Raw genomic sequence first — 18,803 nt, forward strand, 5'->3', positions numbered from 1 at the left:
GCTTCCTCCACAGACACCTCCCCTACACGCCCCGCCCTCCATGTAGAAAGTCCTGCACGCCCCGCCCCCCCACGGAATACCCCGCATGTCCCGCCCACCACGCAGAATGCGCCTATGCCCCGCCCACCACGTTAGACCACCCCACTCGCCCCGCCCTCACGTAGAACGCCCCCACACCCCACCCTTCACGTAGAACTCACAGGTCCTGCCCACCACGTAGAGCGCGCCACTCGCCCCGCCCACACGTACAACGCCTTCACACGCCCTGCCCACTACGTTAGACCGCCCCACACGCCCCGCCTTCACGTAAAAATGCCCCGCTCGCCCCGCCCTCATGTAACTGCCCCACCCCCACCCCGCCCTCCACGTAGAACCACTCACATGTCCCGCCCACCACGTTAAATTGCCGCGTTTGCCCCGCCCTCACGTAGAACGCCCTCCACAGCCCGCCCCCCACGTAGACCCACATGTCCCGCCCAACACGTAGAGCGGGCCATTCGCCCCACCCACCACGTCGAACAACTTCGCAGCCCCACGCACTACGTTGATCGCCCCTACGCCCCACCCTCCACGTAGAACGCCCCTCTGGCCCCGCCCCTTCATATAACACCCCGCTCGCTCCGCCCACACGTAGAACGCCCCCCTCCCCTACGTAGAACCACCCACATGTCCCGCCCACCACGTAGAGCGGGCCATTCGCCCCGCCCACCACGTAGAGCGGGCCACTAGCCCCACCCACACGCAGAACGACTTCGCAGCCCCGCCCACTACGTTAGACCGCCCCCACGCTCCGCTCGCTCCGCCCGCACGTAGAACTCCCCCACCACACACACACCCCGTCTCCAAAGTAGAACCACCCACATGTCCCTCCCACCACGTAGAGCGGTCCACACGCCCCTCCCACCACGTTGACCGTCCCGCCCTTCACGTAGAACGTCATGCTCGCTCCGCCCACAACGTAGACCACCCCACACACCCCTCCCTTCACGTACAACGCCCCACCGGTTTCGCCCACCGTGTAGATCTCCCCGCAGGCCCCGCCCTCCACGTAGAAAGACCGCCCAAGTTGTAGCCTTCTTAGTCCCGAGAATAGACTCGCACCTGAGACTCCCACTGCTCCAGTACCCGAGCACTACCTTTACCGTGTGGATGGGGCGAACCTGAGTGGAACCAAACTGGCCAATGGGGAGAGGAGCAGGGCCGTGCTTTACAGAATTGGACGGGATGGCGGAGGACTCTAGATTAGTGTTCGAGTAGGGCTAGGACCAATGGCGACTGTGAGAGCTGTGTGCGGATCCTATGGGCTCGGAGCGTGCCTGGCAGCGGGGCGGGATTCAGTGGATTTCAAATAGAGAAGGCGGGACGCACAGGTGGACTCCAAGGCAGGAGTGAAGCTGGAGTATGTGCGGGATGGGGACTTGGGTGCACCCCTATGTATGTAATGGCAGGGGCATCTTAACAGTTGTTGGAAGTCCCCAGTCATAGATGAAAATAGCAAAGTGGCTCTGGGGTCATTGATAAGAAAGCAGTAGTAACGGGAAGATGGTGTCTTTTTGGTATTTTACAGCTCCTGTATGACTGGGAGAAACAGTATTTCCTGTTAACTTTGCACTTGTCTTTATCTGTGCCCGTCACCCCAGCCCAATTAATAGCAAGGCTGCCTTTTTCTTTCTCACTCTGAGCTGATTTTCACTCTTTCTATCCCAGAGAGGTTTTCACTCTTTTACTCTTCCTTTTAGCCAAGGGCAGGTGAGGTCAACCATAGAACATTATTCTGTGAAATTCAGATCTTAACCATTGTCTGGCTTCCACTCATCTAATGATGGTTTGGAGAACACAGTTTGTGGTTGGATAAATGTACATTCTTCACATTGCTTCAACAGCAGCTTAGTGTTGGATCATCAGACAGGACAGTGGCTGCATACCAGTATTCAAGACTCCGGAGGTCCCACATTTGAACACTGTAATATAGACAAATGCTGGAAGAATGATGATAGAATGTGTAGTCCACTTGTAAGTCAGGAGCCAAGTTTACCCAAGTTAAACGAAAAGAGCAGATCCCATTTCTAATCTGAAAAGCATGCAGATATCAGATGTTGGTGCACTAGCAAAAATACCAAATATATTGATTTGCTTGTTTGGTTCTCTGATATTTTTAGTAATGTTAAAGATCCCAGTGAGTCTATGGGAATGTAGGTACAACATTCCTCCACCCTGATGATGTGGTTTGGAGTTGTGGGGTCCGGAGCCGATGACCAAGAAGGAATTCTTGAGGCCTCCTTGGTGCACCAAGTGGTTATATTAAAGCATGCGGAAGGAGCCATGGGCAGAAAGAGCTGCACTGGGGTTGTGAGGATTGACTGATTATATAAGATTTTCTATGCTATGGAGAGGAGGGTGATGATAGGGCTCCAGGAAATTGAGTCTATAGGTTTCTGGAGATTGCTTTTTTTTTTCTTGTAAATCATTAAGACAGTTGCAAACTGATGGAGACTCTTGTCCTGCATGACTGTGATCTCCATCAGTTAACCATTTGGTTTTCTCTTTCCTTTGTTCTCAGGCAGCCAGGAGTGCCTGAGGAAAGTCACACACATCCCACCTTGGGTGGGAGGGAGGAGGGGGGTGTTAGCTTGTGCTTTGCCCTCAGCTTGCCTTCTGCTCCTCATCACAAACAAATGGAACGATATTCCATGCTCACGGATTGGAAGAACAAATATTGTTGAAATGTCTATACTACCCAAAGCAATCTACAGATTTAATGTAATCCCCAGCAAAATACCAACAGCATTTTTCACAGAACTATCACCAATAATACTAAAATTTGTAGGGTATTTACATTTAATGTAATTATTAATATTTGGATTTATGTCTTATAATTTATTACTTTTCTTTTTCTAATTAAAGATTTTATTTATTTATTTATTTAAGAGAGAGAGGGCACGCAGAGTGAGAGTGAGAGAGCACAAGCAAGGCCAGGGGCAGAGGGAGAAGCAGACTCCCCACTGAGCGGGGAGCCCGACATGGGGCTCAATCCCAGGACCCTGGGATCATGACCTGAGCAGAAGGCAGACGCTTAACCGCTGAGCCACGCAGGCACCTATTATTTATTTATTTTTTTTTGGTTCAAGATTTTATTTTTATTTTTATTTTTTAAATTTTTTATTGTTATGTTAATCCCCATACATTACATCATTAGTTTTAGATATAGTGTTCCATGATTCATTGTTTGTGCATAACACCCAGTGCTCCATGCAGAACGTGCCCTCCTCAATACCCATCACCAGGCTAACCCATCCTCCCACCCCCCTCCCCTCTAGAACCCTCAGTTTGTTTTTCAGAGTCCATCGTCTCTCATGGTTCTTCTCCCCCTCCGATTTCCCCCCTTCATTCTTCCCCTCCTGCTACATTCTTCTTCTTTTTTTCTTTCTTAACATATATTGCATTATTTGTTTCAGAGGTACAGATCTGAGATTCAACAGTCTTGCACAATTCATAGCGCAGGCACCTATTATTACTTTCCTGATTGTTTCCTCTGTTTTTTTCTCTCTTTCTCCTGCCTTCTTTTCAATTATTTAAATATTTTCAGCATTATTTTGTCTAAATACATTTTTTACTATATCCCTTTTAATATATATTTTTAGTAGTATCTCTATGATTTAAATATATATTAACTTTTCAGGGGCTGATTAGAATTCATATTTTAAAATTTCATGTGAGGGACACCTGGGTGGCTCCGTCGGTTAAGCATCTGCCTTCGGCTCAGGTCATGATCCCAGGATCCTGGGATCGAGCCCCGCATCGGGCTCCCTGCTCAGCGGGGAGCCTGCTTCTCCCTCTCCCTCTGCCTGCCGCTCCCCGTGCTTGTGCTCTCTCTCTCTGGCATATAAATAAATACAATCTTTAAAAAAATAATAAAACTTCATGTGGAATGTAGAAAGCTTTCCCCTTTGTATTATTATCGCTCGATGTTTTACATCCACGTGTCATTTATCAATTTGTTGCCTCTCAGCTGTGAACGCACTCTTCAATATATACTTTATGATCAACAGCCAACTTCCTTCAAGCATTTCTCCTTTGAAGTGAGCGTAATGTTAAGATTTCTCAGTAGAGGGCACTCACTCACACGCCAGGAGGACGATGCTTCCTACAATTTCTGGTGTAGGGGAAAGAAGGAGTCTTCCCTGTGGGTTTTGAGGACATCCAGTGGAACCTGCCCGAGTCTCAGGTCCAGAACACCATCTCTCTGTGACCTCGCAGCCTCAGCCTGGCAAAAACCTGCCCACAGCCCTCTCAGCACAGATCTCCTGCTCTGCAACCCCCCACCGCACGTTCCTTGGCCATGCAAAACCCACCTGCTGTACAAGGGACCAGGAAGAGTCGTTCGTAACGCCTGTGCTCTGAAGGCCTTTTGCCCCTGCTGGCGCCTGATGTGCTCTGGGCCCGGAGTGGCCATCAAGAAAGAAATCCTTGAGACGTTTTCAGTGCAAAAAGGTGTTTTTATTAAAGCATGGGGGACAGGAGGGTGGGCAGGAAGAGCTGCACTGGGATTGTGAGGAGCAATTATAGATACTTTTAAGTTGGGGGAGGTGTAGAGATCAAGCAAGTTTCCAAAAGGACTTTTGTATGTTAAAGAAGACTTACTGGATTCTGGAGGTCTGGATATCGTCAAGCTAAGGTTGCTCTTTGCCTGTAGCAAAGCATTAACATGAAGACAGTTGTGACCTTCTTGACGATTGTCATACTCTGCCTCTCTCGGGTATTTATCAATGGGCTGCAAATTGTAAGGAACTTTAATTTTATCTCATTTCTTTTGCCTTTGTTCTCCTCCTCAGCACCCAGATTCCCACTGCGTGCCCACACTGTCAGCTGCTGATCACTTACCTCTGCCTCCACTCCAAAGAGTTGCCTGTTTGAAACTTCAGACCAGCGCAAGTCTGGCCAAAGCAGCCAACTTTTCTGCTCTCCTGGTGGTAGACACACACCTTCTCCAACAAGGTCTGAACTCCTTCCAAGTTTGTCCTGGATTGGTGTTTTAGTCAGTTTAGTTTTTTTTTTTTTAATTTATTTATGTAATCTTTACACCCCACGTGGGGTTTGAACTCACAACCCTGAGATCAAGCATTGCATGCTCTTCTGACTGAGCCAGCCAGGTGCCCCAGTTCAGGCTTGTTCAACACAAAAACCCAGCGCTTGGGCCAGGCCGAGTCAACAAACCAGGGCTAACGTAATTGCAGTTTAACCCTCCCCCAGAAATGTTAAGTCTTAACCTGTCAACCAGGAATTTTCTGATCAGTACCAATAGGGTAATGTGTCACATGAACCCTCTACATCCCCCAAAGGAAGATGAGGGAATCCACCTAAAGACCCCTTGTCCTTCCACCTAAGGGAAGGTGACCTTGCTTGGAACAAGCCTATCTTTTCTTTTGCTACTAACTTTCTTGACCCACTCTCCTTCTTATGAAAACCTTCCATTTTGGGGCGCCTGGGTGGCTTAGTCGTTAAGTGTCTGCCTTCGGCTCAGGTCATGATCCCAGGGTCCTGGGATCGAGCCCCGCATCGGGCTCCCTGCTCAGCGGGAGGCCTGCTTCTCTCTCTCCCTCTCCCTGCTTGTGTTCCCTCTCTTGCTGTGTCTCTGTCAAAAAAAATAAATAAAATCTTAAAAAAAAAACCTTCCATTTTGTACAACTCCTCAGAGGTCCCTTCTACTTGCTAGATGGGATGTTGCCCCATGCACAAGGCACTTAATAAAGCTAGTTAGATCTTCAAACTTGGTTGGTTGAATTTTTGTTTTTTAACAGGCTGCTATAACAGAATATCATAGGCTAGGTGGCTCATAAACAACAGAAATTTATTTCTCACAGTTCTGGTGGCTGGGAAGTCCAAGGTCAAGGTGTTCACAAGATTCTTCCTCAGGTGAGAGCTTTATTTCCTCCTTCATAGATGGCAGTCTTCTCACGCTGTCCTCCATCAAAGGGCAAGGGAGCCCTCTGAGGTCACTTTTGTAAGGGAACTAATCCCATTCATGACAAGTTCACCCTCATGACCTAATTACCTTCCAAAGGCTCCACCTCCAAATCAGACACCTTGGGGATTGGTTTCAACATATGCATTTTGAGGGGACACAAACATTCAGTCCGTAGCCTTCTGCCCCTTGTCCTCCAAAGTCCATGTCCTTCTCACATGCAAAATGCATGCATTCCATCCCGATAGCCCCCAAAGTCTTAACTCATTCCAGCATCACTCTACAGTCTAAGTCCAAAGTCTCATGTAAATATCACCTAAATCAGGCATGGGTGAGACTCAGAATATGATTCTTCCTGAGGCAAATTCCTCTCCAGCTGTGAACCTGTGAAACCAAACAAGTTAGGGGCTTCCAAAACACAAGGTGGGGCAGGCATACAATAGACATTCCCATTCCAAAAGGGAGAAATAGGAAGGAAGAAAGGGGTAATGGTCCCAAGTAAGTCCCAAACCCAACAGGGCAAACAACAGTAAACTTTAAAGCTGGAGAATAATCCTCTGTGGCTCAATGTTCCACCCTGTGGGCCCTTTGGGGGGCAGTGTCACCCCTACCGGATACTGTTCACAGTGCAGCTCTCTGAGCTGGCCCCACTCATGTAGTCCCACCCTTTGAAACTGCTCTGGGCCACAGGGCCCGGCACTCTGGGCCTGTGGTGGCGGTGACAGCCCTGAGGATCTCTGAAACACCTTCAGGGTCATTCTTCCATAGCCTTGAAGAAGAGTGCGTGGCTTCTGTTTCGATGGCTGATCCAGGGGCGCCTGGGTGGCTCAGTTGGTTAAGCGTCTGCCTTCGGCTCAGGTCGTGATTCCAGGGTCCTGGGATCGAGTCCTACATCAGGCTCCCTGCTCAGCGGGAAGCCTGCTTCTCCCTCTCCCTCTGCCTCCCGCTCCCCCTGCTTGTGCTCTTTCTCTCCCTCTCTCTCTCTCAAATAAATAAATACATAAAAATCTATTAGATGGCTGGTCCATACTAACTTCCGTATCCTTGGCCACTCTGTTGGTGTTCCTGATTGGATCCAGGATGCTACAACTATATACATAAAACCCCTACTAGACAGTGTTTTGATTTTACTTTCAATCACAATCCACATCTTAAAGAACTCAAGAGAATAGAGTCTGTACCTAGCTATTTCACTAAGTTTGTTCCTCTTCCTTCATTCCTGATGTTCCAAGTATCCCTCTGTTATCATTTCCCTTCTACTTGAAACACTTCCTTAACAATGTTGGAGGGTGGGAGAATGGGAGAGAAGAGGTAGAGCATAAGCACTCTAGTCTTTTTAAATGAAAGCACCAATCCCAACAAGGGGACTCCACCCTCACGATCTCATCCAAGCCCAAGCACCTCCCAAAGACCCCACATCTTAATACCATCACATTGGGTGTTAGGGTTTCAACATATAAACATTGGGGGGACACAGTCAGTCCATAGCAGCAATCAGTCTGATTGGGGTCAGGCTGCTGGTTCTGAGCAGCCTTCTTTTTTTTTTATTATGTTATGTTAATCACCATACATTACATCATTAGTTTTTGATGTAGTGATCCATGATTCATTGTTTGCGTATAACACCCAGTGCTCCATGCAATACGTGCCCTCCTTAATACCCATCACCAGGCTAACCCATCCCCCCACCCCCCTCCCCTCTAGAACCCTCAGTTTGTTATAGGTTGCAGTTTTATCTTCAAAGCCTCTTCAGTACTGTTTGGATGTGTCCCATGTGTGTGTTGGTCTATCTCTTAGCTCATGGAAAGTCTTTGGTATCAATTAGGAACAGATCCATGCATGCAGGTAAGCAAAACCTCAGTTTTCAAATTTACTTGCTTCACTTTAAAAAGTGTCAAGGAGGGGACTAAAGAGTACATTTATCATAAGGAGCACTGTGCAATGGATAGACTTGTTGAATCACTATGTTGTACACCTGAAACTAACACAACACTGTATGTTAACAATACTGGAATTAAAATTCAAAAAATAGGGGCGCCTGGGTGGCTCAGTCGGTTAAGCGTCTGCCTTCCGCTCAGGTCATGATCCCAGGGTCCTGGGATAGAGCCCTGCATCGGGCTCCTTGCTCAGCGGGAAGCCTGCTTCTCCCTCTCCCACTCCCCCTGCTTGTGTTCCTGCTCTCGCTGTGTCTATTTGTCAAATAAATAAATAAAATCTTAAAAAAAAAAAAAGAAGTGGTACCCCATTGGGGCATAAATTGCAGCAGAGGCGTAAGTATCATTTGTTACAACAGGAATAAACCAATGTTGTGTCCCTTATGGTAGACAAAGTCAGTTAAACAGTTTCTGCAAAGCAGGCTGGAATGCCTTTGATGGTAACAGTTTGACTATCACATCTGGCCTCATCTCGATGTGGCCCACTCTGGGTGGACTGGAATCTGCCAATATTTGTAGTGACCTCAGCAGCATTTTGTGGACTTGGGGTTAGGGTACAATTCTTACAAGCCTGGAGGTTTAAATTAATAATGTGACCATTAAGTACCAGAAAGGACTTATAGGAGGAATATGACCTTCTGAAGTTTTCGAAGGAACAGCTATTGAATTTCATCAACGGAATTGAGTGGAAGATGACAGATCCAGCAATTGATTAAATTCAGAGCAGTAGCTAGCTATGTTCAAGGAAAAGAATACAAGAGAGCTTTGTTTTTACTTAGGCAGCAGAGACCACAGGGAACCAGCAATAATATGATAAGGTTATATCCTGCCACATTGCTAAAAAAGTTTATTAGTTCCAATAGGGGTTTTTTTGTGTGTGTGTGTGGATCCCTTTGGATTTTATATAAAAAAATCATGTCATATGAAAGTAAAGATTTTTACTCATTCCTTTCCAATCGGCAGCATTTTATTTCTTTTCCTTTTTTTAAAGATTTTTTTATTTATCTGAGAAAGAGAAAGAGTGAGTGAGAGAGAGAGAGCACGAGTTGGGGGAGAGGCAGACTCCTTGCTGTGCAGAGAGCCTGACAGGGGGCTTGATCCCAGGACCCCAGGATCACAACCTGAGCCGAAGGCAGATGCCCAACCAACTGAGCCACCCAGGTGCCCCAATTTTATTTCTTTTTCTTGCCTAATTTCCCTGGCTATAACTTCCGGTACAATGTTGAATGTAAGTGGTGAGAATAGACATCCTTGTCTTGTTCCTGATCTTAGGGAGAGAGCAGACTTTCACCATTAAGTGTGATGGTACCTGTGGGTTTTTCATAGATAATCTGATCATGCTGAGAAAGTCCCCTTCTCATCCTAGTTTTTGAATGTTTTTATCCTGAAAGGGTGTTGGATTTTATCAGATGCTTTTTCTGTGTCTATTGAGATGATCATATGGTTTTAAATCTTTTATTCTATTAATACTGTGTATTTGTTACATTAATTGATTTTCACGTGTTAAACCAAACTTGCATTTCTGGAATAGAATCTCACCTGGTCAGGGGCGCCTGGGTGGCTCAGTTGGTTGAGCGTCTGCCTTCGGCTCAGGTCATGATCCCAGGGTCCTGGGATTGAGCCCCGCATCTGTGGGACGCCTGCTTCTCCCTCCCACTGCCCCTGCTTGTGTTCCCTCTCTCGCTGTGTCTCTCTCTGTCAAATAAATAAATAAAATCTTAAAAAAAAATCTCACCTGGTCATGGTGTATAATACTTTTTTTATGTTGCTGGATTTGCTTAGCTAGTATTTTGTTAAGAATTTTTTGAGAATATTCATAAAAGTTATTGGTCTGTAGTTTTATTTTCTTGTGATATCTTTGTCTAGTTTTGATATTAGGGTAATACTAGCCTTACACAATGAGTTGGGAAGCATTCCCCCTCTTCTATTTTTTGGATGAGCTTGTGAAGTTTGGTCACTTACTTCATGGCATCTTATTTCTTCAAAGCTAGCCACAGAGAGTCTGACCTCAGGGAGAGCCCAGTCCCTCTTTTAAAGTTTTTAACTTGATTAAGCAGGCACACCAGGGGTAATATCCCCTTTGATTAACTCAAAATCAATTGATCTGAGACCTTAACTACAGGTGCAAAATCCCCTCACCTTTGCCATATTCTATTGACTAGAAGCAAGTCACAGGTTCTGTCCACACTCACAAAGAGGTAATTATAAAGGGCATGAATACCAGCTGTCAGGAATTGTGAGATCACCATAAGGTCTACACCCTGAAAGGTATATACACTGTAAATGGCTAATAATTCTTTAAGTGTATTTAATCTATAGAGTCTCCTCTATAATGGCTTTTCTTACATTTTATTTGTTGTTGTTGCAAAACCCAGGCCATTTTTTCTGCACTATTTACCATGGTCTGGATTTTGCTGATTACATCTCCATGATGTTGTCAAACATGTTCTTTTATATTTTTAATTTCCTGTAAATTGATAATTATACTTAGGGTTTGATCACATGCAAATTCTATTTTTCTTTCTTTGGCAAGACCACAACACAGAAGATCATTACAGAAGGCACACATTGACCAGTCATTTCTCTTGTTGTAATAGTATCACCTGTTGGTAATCACTCCCTAGATCCATTAATTCATTAAAGGTTGACAATGTTGAATTCCAATTCTATCTTTTTTCTTTATCTGGCTACACTGAAGTTCACATAAGAAGGTCCCCAGGGATCCACCTTACTCCCTGCACAAGAACAGAGTTGAGGTGACTGTGTTCTGGTGGGGAGACAGGTATGAAAAAAAGGTAGGCAGACAGCTCTGAAGTTTACAGGTAATACCATATTGCCGTGGTGATGAAGGGTTTGACCAATAAGTGAGCCAAAACACTGCAGAGGCATAAATGGGTCAGGCATTCACAGATTCAAGATTTCTTCATTTCAAAATCTCCAGAAGACAGAGTATATAGAACCACTTCCCAAGCTCCTCCCACTCGGCCATTTTGAGAGGTGGTATTTATGGCCCTTCTAGAACTTCCTGTTGTGACACCCATGGTAGGGAATTTTCAGGAGTCTATCCAGACTTACACAAGTCCAAGTCACATTAAAGGGACTTGGAGTGCAGCAGGTAACAAGCATGAATGGTCATGGACAGAACCAGGAGCATAGCAGAGGTCTGCAAGAATGCGCAGTCCATACTGGGGGCTTGGGAGGAACACAGAGAGGAAGTTGAGGCATGATTTCCTCCAGCCCGGCTTGCCATCTACCTCTAGTAGGTGCCAAGGCTGCATTTCAGGGAGCATTTACCTGTCTTAATTCTCAGAGGCATGTCAGGATGGGGAGGGGCTCTAAACCGCTCCAGGAGAGGAATGAACACTGATGCTGGGGCGCTGGACACAACGGCCCCCTCTCTGTTAGAGTTTTGTTTCTCCACAAACAGCAGGAAATCCAACAACAGGGAGCCGTGGCCTGGGTGGGGCTGCTCATGCGAACAATTCTTGCTGTTTAATCCTCTGTAGAACTTACACCTGTAACCTACCTGAGTGGGAAACTGACAGTAGGGAGTGTGTTCAGAATTCAAACAGCTTCTTCTCTCCGCCAGGGTTATGTCTTTTTTTTTTTTTAAGATTTTATTTATTTATTTGACAGAGAGAGAGTGAGGGAGAGAGAGCAGGAACGGGGAGAAGGAGAAGCAAGCTCCCCGCTGAGCAGGGACCCCGATGTGGGACTCGATCCCAGGACCCTGGGATTATGACCTGAGCCGAAGGCAGACGCTTCACCGACTGAGCCACCCAGGTGTCCCTCCAGGGTTATGTTTTTATTTTATTTTTTATGAATAGGTAATTCATGAATTGGTAATAAATTTACATGGTTCAGAAATCAAAGGGATATAAAAATATATAAATTAAGAAGTTTCACTCCCACCCATGTGCGTGTATGTGCACATACACACACACTTACACACACATGTCTATGTTTTAGTAAAAATTTATTTAATTCGCTTGTTGGTTTACTTTGTTTTCTTTATGCAAATGTAAGCAATACCAATATATATTTTTATTTAACCCCCTTTCTCACACACAATTTAGCCTACCATATATACTGTTCCATACCTAGTTTGGTTTTCTTATCTCAATATATTCTAAAGATCTATCTATAAATATATACATGGTTTCATTATTTCAATGTATTCCAATGTGCATATTACCATATTTTTTCTATTGATGGACAATTGAGTTATTATTAGCCTTCTAGTAGTACAAACAATACTACAATATAATTTTTCCATATTTTATTATTTAATAGACTTTTTAAATTTTTTATTCTTTTCAGTCCTCATGCACTTTTAATTTTTTAAATTCTTTCTGTTTCTACTGAAGCTGATTGATTACAGTGTAGTTAATATACAGTATTATATTAGTTTCAGGTGTACAATATATGATTCAACAATTCCATATATTATTTAGTACTCATCAAGATAAGTGTATTTTTAATCCCCATCACCTATTTCACCCATCCCCCCCACCTCCCTGTTTGTCCTCTATAGTTAAGAGTCTGTTTTTTGGTTTGTCTCTTTTTTCTCTTTGTTTGTTTTGTATCTTAAATTTCATGTATGTGTGAAATCATATGGTATTTGTCTTTGTCCGACTGGCTTATTTCGCTTAGTATTATATTCTCTAGCTCCATCCATGTTGTTGAAAATGGCAAGATTTCATTCTTTTTTATGGCTGAGTAATATCCCATTACATATATATATATGTATATATACACACACACACATATATACGTATATATGTGTATATATAGATAGGTACACACACACACACCATATCTTCTTTATCCATTCATCAATCAATGGACACTCGGGCTGTTTCCATAATTTGGCTACCGTAAATAATGCTGCAATAAACATAGGGGTGCGTGTATCCTTTCAAATTAATGTTTTCATTTTCTTCTGGTAAATACCCAGTATGGAGCCCAATGCAGGGCTTGAACTCACAACCCTGAAATCAAGACCTGAGCTGAGATTAAGAATCAGACGCTTAACTAACTGAACCACCTAGGCACCGCCCCCGCTTTTTATACCGCATCGTCTTTATTCATCCATCAGTTGATGGACATTTGAGCTCTTTCTATAATTTGGCTATTGTTGATAATGCTGCTATGAACATCGAGGTGCATTTTTTCCCTTCAAATTAGTATTTTTGTGTCCTTTGGGTAAATACCTAGTAGTGCAATTGCCGGGTCATAGGATAGGTCTATTTTTAACTTTTTGAGGAACCTCCATACTGTTTTCCAGAGTGGCTGCACCAGTTTGCATTCCCAACAGTGTAAGAGGGTTCCCCTTTCTCCCCATCCTCACCAATACCTGTTGTTTCATGTGTTGTTAATTTTAGCCATTCTGACTGGTGTGAGGTGATATCTCATTGTATTTCCCTGATGATGAGTGATGTGGAGCATCTTTTCCTGTGTCTGTTGGCCACCTGGATGTCTTCTTTGGAAAAATGTCTGAATGTCTTCGGCCCATTTTTTATTTTTATTTTTTGCCCATTTTTAAATTGGATTATTATTTTTTTGGTGTTGAATTTTATAAGTTCTTTATATATTTTGGATACTAACCCTTTATCAGATATGTCATTTGCAAATATCTTCTCCCATTCCATAGGCTGCCTTTTAGTTTTGTTGGTTGCTCCCTTCACTGTGCAAAAGCTTTTTATTTTGATGAAATCCCAATAGTTTATTTTTGCTTTTGTTTCCTTTTTCTCAGGAGACATATCTAGAAAGAAGTTGCGACAGCCAATGTCAAAGAAATTACTGCCTGTGCTCTCTTCTAGGATTTTTATGATTTCAGGTCTCACATTTAGGCCTTTAATCCACTTTGAATTTATTTTTGTGTATGGTATAAGAAAGTGATCCAGATTCGTTCTATTACATTTGCTGCCCAGTTTTCCCAGCACCATTTGTTGAAGAGACTGTCTTTTCCCCACTGGATATTCTTTCTTGCTTTGTTGAAGATTAATTGACCATGTAATTGTGGGTTTATTTCTGGATTTTCTATTCTTTTCTATTCTTGTGGCGTACCATACTGTTTAGATTACTACAGTTTTGTAATATAATTTGAAGTCCAGAACTGTGATGCCACTAGCTTTTTTAAGCAATTGCTTTTCAAACAATTTTTCAAGATTGCTTTGGCTATTTGGGGTCTTTTGTGGTTTCATACAAATTTTAGGATTTTTTGTTCTAGTCTCTGAAAAATGCTGTTGTTATTTTCATAGGGGTTGCATGAAATGTGTAGATAGCTTTCTGTAGTATAGACATTTTAACGATGTTCATTTTTCCAGTCCATGAGCACAGAAATTCTTTCCATTTCTTTGTGTTGTTTTTAATTTCTTTCATCAATGTTTTATAGTTTCAGAGTACAGGTCTTTCACCTCTTTGGTTAGGTTTATTCCTAGGTATCTTATTATTTTTGGTGCAATTGTAAATGGGATTGTTTTCTTAATTTCTCTTTCTGCTGCTTCATTACTGGTGTATAGAAATGCAACAGATTTCTGCACATTGATTTTGTATCCTGCGACTTTGCTGAATTCCTTTATCAGTTCTAGCAGTTTTTTTGGTGGAGTCTCTTGGGTTTTCTATATAGAGTATCATGTCATCTGCAAATCGTGACAGTTTTACTTCTTCCTTACTGATTTGATTCCTTTCATTTCTGTTTTCTGACTGCTGAGGCTAGGACTTCCAGGACTGCGTTAAATAGAAGGGGTGAGAATGGACATCCTGGTCTTAGAAAAGCTCTCAGTTTTTCTCCATTAAAGATGACGTTAGCTGTGAGTTTTTCATATATGGCCTTTATTGAGGTTACACGTTTTTGACAAAAATACTACCCTTTCCTACAGAAGTGTAGCAAAAATGCTACCGAAGCGTCTTTCTCAGTGCTGCATATTCAGAGGCACGTACCATCTATGTCATTTTACTGGTGAGGTTAACTTCGATCAGCTGGTTAACCCAGGGGTGTCTGCCAGGTTTCTAACCATAAAGTTACTGTTTTTCCCTTTGTAGTTAATATCTTGGGAGGTACACTCTTTCTCATCAATCTTTCACCTACTAATTTTAGCACCCATGGATGGATCTTGTCTGCAACAATTATTTCAGTGGTGTTCTTTTTTAAAAGATTTTATTTATTTATTTGAGATAAAGAGAGAGAGTGAGAGAGCAGGACCAGGGGAGCAGAGGGAGAGGGGGAAGCAGGCTCCCCACTGAGGAGGGAGTCTGATTCAGGACTCGATCCCAGGACCCCGGGATCATGACCAGAGCCAAAGGCAGACGCTTAACCCACTGAGCCACCCAGGCATCCCTTCAGTGGTGTTCTAATAGTGCTTTTCTAATGTCCTCATTCCTTTCATATTTATTAACTAGAATTATTCTGTAAGCAAGAGTTGTCCCTCTCCCCTCATTTATGTATTCAGTTAGTTATTTATATCAATTTATTCTATGAGTTATAATCTAATAGTATCATTATTTTCTGTTTCAAATTGTTGGCCATTGCAAGCTCTTTCAGGTTGGCTATGGTACGCGTTTGATATGTCCACATCTTTTTTTTTTTTTTTTTTTTTGAGTACTTCCTTAATTTCTGGGACTACAAGACACTCCAGCTCATTTTCTATCTTCCCTGCCCCAGTTCAACTACTTTTTCGAGGAACTCTAGTTCCTTTTATTAGAAAATACTTAGAAACGTGGATCTGGTTGCTATGTATGCTCATTGGTATTCACTGGGCTATTATTGCTTCTAGGCCCTCTTAGGTAACTTGGAGACTTGGAAATATATGAATGTATTAACTCATGCCACATACATTTTGCCTGCCTGCCTGCCTGCCTTCCTTCCTTCCTCTCTCTCTCTCCCCCTTCCTACTTTCTTTCCTTTCTTTCTCTTTCTCCCTCTGTCTTCCATCTACCTACTTACCTACCTACGTACTTACCTACCTCCCAGCCTCTGATTCCAACCCAACACCACAGAGCTCATTCCACCCTTACCCTTTTCCTTAATTATAACTTCTTTCACTCACAGTGAGAAATCTGGCTCTCATTAACTACAGTATATTTACTTATTTGTTCAACTATAGTATTCACATAAAGAGGCTTCAAAATTGCTAACCCATCCCTGGGAGAAACAAATTTATTAATTACAGTATGGTATTTACGTTCAGTTCCTTTCACTAATATCCAGTGAAAACGCTGTTTTCCAAGTTATGTAGGTTATGTCTTTTCTTCCCCACCCCCTTCAGTGTAGTGTTGTTAATTTGTAAAGTAATTAGGTTCATATTTAAAAGTTAGTGTTCCATTTTGGGTCCCCTCCCCGCATCCATTTAAAAAATTTATGTATTATAAAATTCACATTTTGTGGTATACATTTCTATGGGTTTTGACAAATGCAGAGTCCTGTATCCACTACCACAGTCATGATACACCAGTTGAAGAACATATGAGTTGTTTCCAGCTTTTGGCAATTATGAATGAAGCTGCTTAAACATTTACATATAGGTTTTAGTGTGAACATAAGTTTATCTATCTTGGGTGAATACCTAAGAGTGAGATTGCTGTTTAATTTTATATGAAACTAATTTTATATGAAAGTGTATGTTTAATTTTATATGAAACTATATAATGTATTAAAGGTCTAGTTGGTCCATATTTTTTGAAGCAGTTGTTATTATCACCCTTTTTTGGTTTTAGTCATTTTAATAGGTGTGTAGGGGTATTTCATTGTGGTTTTAGTTTGCATTTTCCTAATGACAAATAATGTTGAACATATTTTTGTGTGCTTTTTTGCCCTTTTATTTGGTCAAGTGTCTGTTCAAGTCTTTTGTCCATTTTTATGTGTTGTTATAAAGTCTTATTATAAACTTTTGAGAGTTTTTTTTTAACATATTCCAGATACAAGTTAGATTATGTGTTTTGAAATTATTTTCTCCTAGTCTTTGGCTTGTTATTCTTCCAAGAAGAACAGTTTGTTTGATGAAGTCTAATTTATCTTTTTTTTTTTTACTGGACTGTGGGTTTCATGTCATATCTAAGAAATCTTTGCTAACCCAAGATTACAAGCTTTTCTTCCATGTTTACTTCTAGAAGTTTTATATCTTAATGTTTCACATTTAGGTCTATGATCCACTTTTTTGTGGTAAAATATACATAACATAAAATTCATCATGTTATCCATTTTAAAATGTACAATATGGTGGCATTTAGTATATTCACAGTGTTGAACAACCATCACCACTATCTAGTTCCAGAATATTTTCATCACCACACAAGGAAACCCCCTATCTATTAAGCAGTCACCCCTCATCCCACTCTTCCACCAGCCCCTGGCAACAACTACTACTTTCTGTCTCTACAGATTTGCCTATTCTGGTTATTTCCTTTAAATGGAATCATACAATATGTGGCCTTTTTATCTGGCTTCTTTCATGTAGCATAATGTTTTCAAAGTTTATACTGTGGCATGCATCCATGCTTCATTCCTTTTTATGGCTGAATAATATTGCATGGTGTGAATATACCACATTTTGTTTATCTACTCATCAGCTGATAGACACTTGGGTTATTTCCACCTTTCAGCTATTGTGAATAGTGCCTCTATGAATATCTGTGTACAAGCTTTTATTCGAACACGTTTTCAACTATTTTAGGTATACATCTATAAGTACAATTGCTGGATCCTATGATAATTCTATGTGTAACTTATTGAGGAACTGCCAAACTATTTTCCACAGAGGTGGTTCAATTTTACATTCCCATAAGCAAGGCATTTAAGTTCCCAATTTCTCCAATATCCTTGCCAACGTTTCAGAATACATAATTTCTTTCAGAAAAAAAAAAAAGCAGGGAACACTTCCCAACTCATTTTATTAGGCCAGCATTACCAAATACTAAAATCAGAAAAGGATATGACAGAAAAAGAAATCTGAAGACCAGTATCTCTCACAAACATAACACAAAAGTCACTAAAATATTAGTTATATAGGGGCACCTGGGTGGTGCAGTCAGTTAAGCGTCCGACTCTCAGTTTTGGCTCAGGTCGTGATCTCAGGGTTGTGGGATCGAGCCCTACACTGGGCTCTGTGCCCAGCACGGAGTCTGCTTAAGACTCACTCTCCCAATGCCCCTCTCCCCTGCTCTTTCTCTTAAATAAATAAATCTTTTTTTTCCCAAAGATTTTATTTATTTGACAGAGAGAACACAAGCAGGGGGAGTGGGAGAGGGAGAAGCAGGCTTCCCGCAGAGCAGGGAGCCGGATGCGGGGCCCGATCCCAGGACCCTGGGATCATGACCTGAGCCAAAGGCAAACGCTTAACGACTGAGCCACCCAGGTGCCCCTTAAATAAATAAATCTTTAAAAAATATTAGCTATATATATGTAAGTATGTTTTATATATTTAAATTTATTAAAAGATATAGAAAACATACAGGAGACTTATAAAAGAGATTACACACATATGTATTATCTCACGCATCATAACAATGAGGGTTCATGCCAGGAGTGCAAGGCTGTTTCAACATATGAAAATCAATCATTTTAATTTACCATATTAACAGACTAAGTAAGTCAAGCCATATAATCATCTCAGTAGATGCAGAGAAAGCATTTTATGAAATTAAATATCCATTTATTATAGAAGTTCAAAGCAAACTAGGAATATAATGGAAATTCCTTAACCTAACAAATGGCATCTACATAAAACCTACAAGTTACATCATACTGAATGGTGAGAAATTGCATGCTTTCTTCCTAAGATCAGAAAAAAAGGCAAGAATGTCCTCTCTGACTACTTCTATTCAACATTCTGCTGGAAGTCCTAGATAGTGCTGTTAGATAAGAAAAAGAAAGACGAGGCATTCTGATTAGAAAGAAAGAAAACTCT

At 42.2% G+C, this 18,803-nt stretch overlaps 1 protein-coding gene and 1 long non-coding RNA gene across 2 annotated transcripts in view; one reads left to right on the forward strand and one right to left on the reverse strand.

Annotated features, from left to right (window-relative positions):
- Positions 1 to 1,171, reverse strand: part of LOC118548094 (uncharacterized) — a 51,786-nt gene extending 50,615 nt beyond the window's left edge. Inside the window, exon 1 of the long non-coding RNA XR_013444842.1 lies at positions 1,102 to 1,171. This is a non-coding gene — a long non-coding RNA (uncharacterized LOC118548094). The remainder of the gene's footprint in view (positions 1 to 1,101) is intronic.
- The window catches only part of ZNF182 (zinc finger protein 182), a 238,910-nt gene that overhangs the window by 77,658 nt on the left and 142,449 nt on the right, over positions 1 to 18,803 (forward strand). The window lies entirely within an intron of this gene.

Source organism: Halichoerus grypus, chromosome X, assembly GCF_964656455.1.
Source record: "Halichoerus grypus chromosome X, mHalGry1.hap1.1, whole genome shotgun sequence".
NCBI classification, from domain to species: Eukaryota; Metazoa; Chordata; class Mammalia; order Carnivora; family Phocidae; genus Halichoerus; species Halichoerus grypus.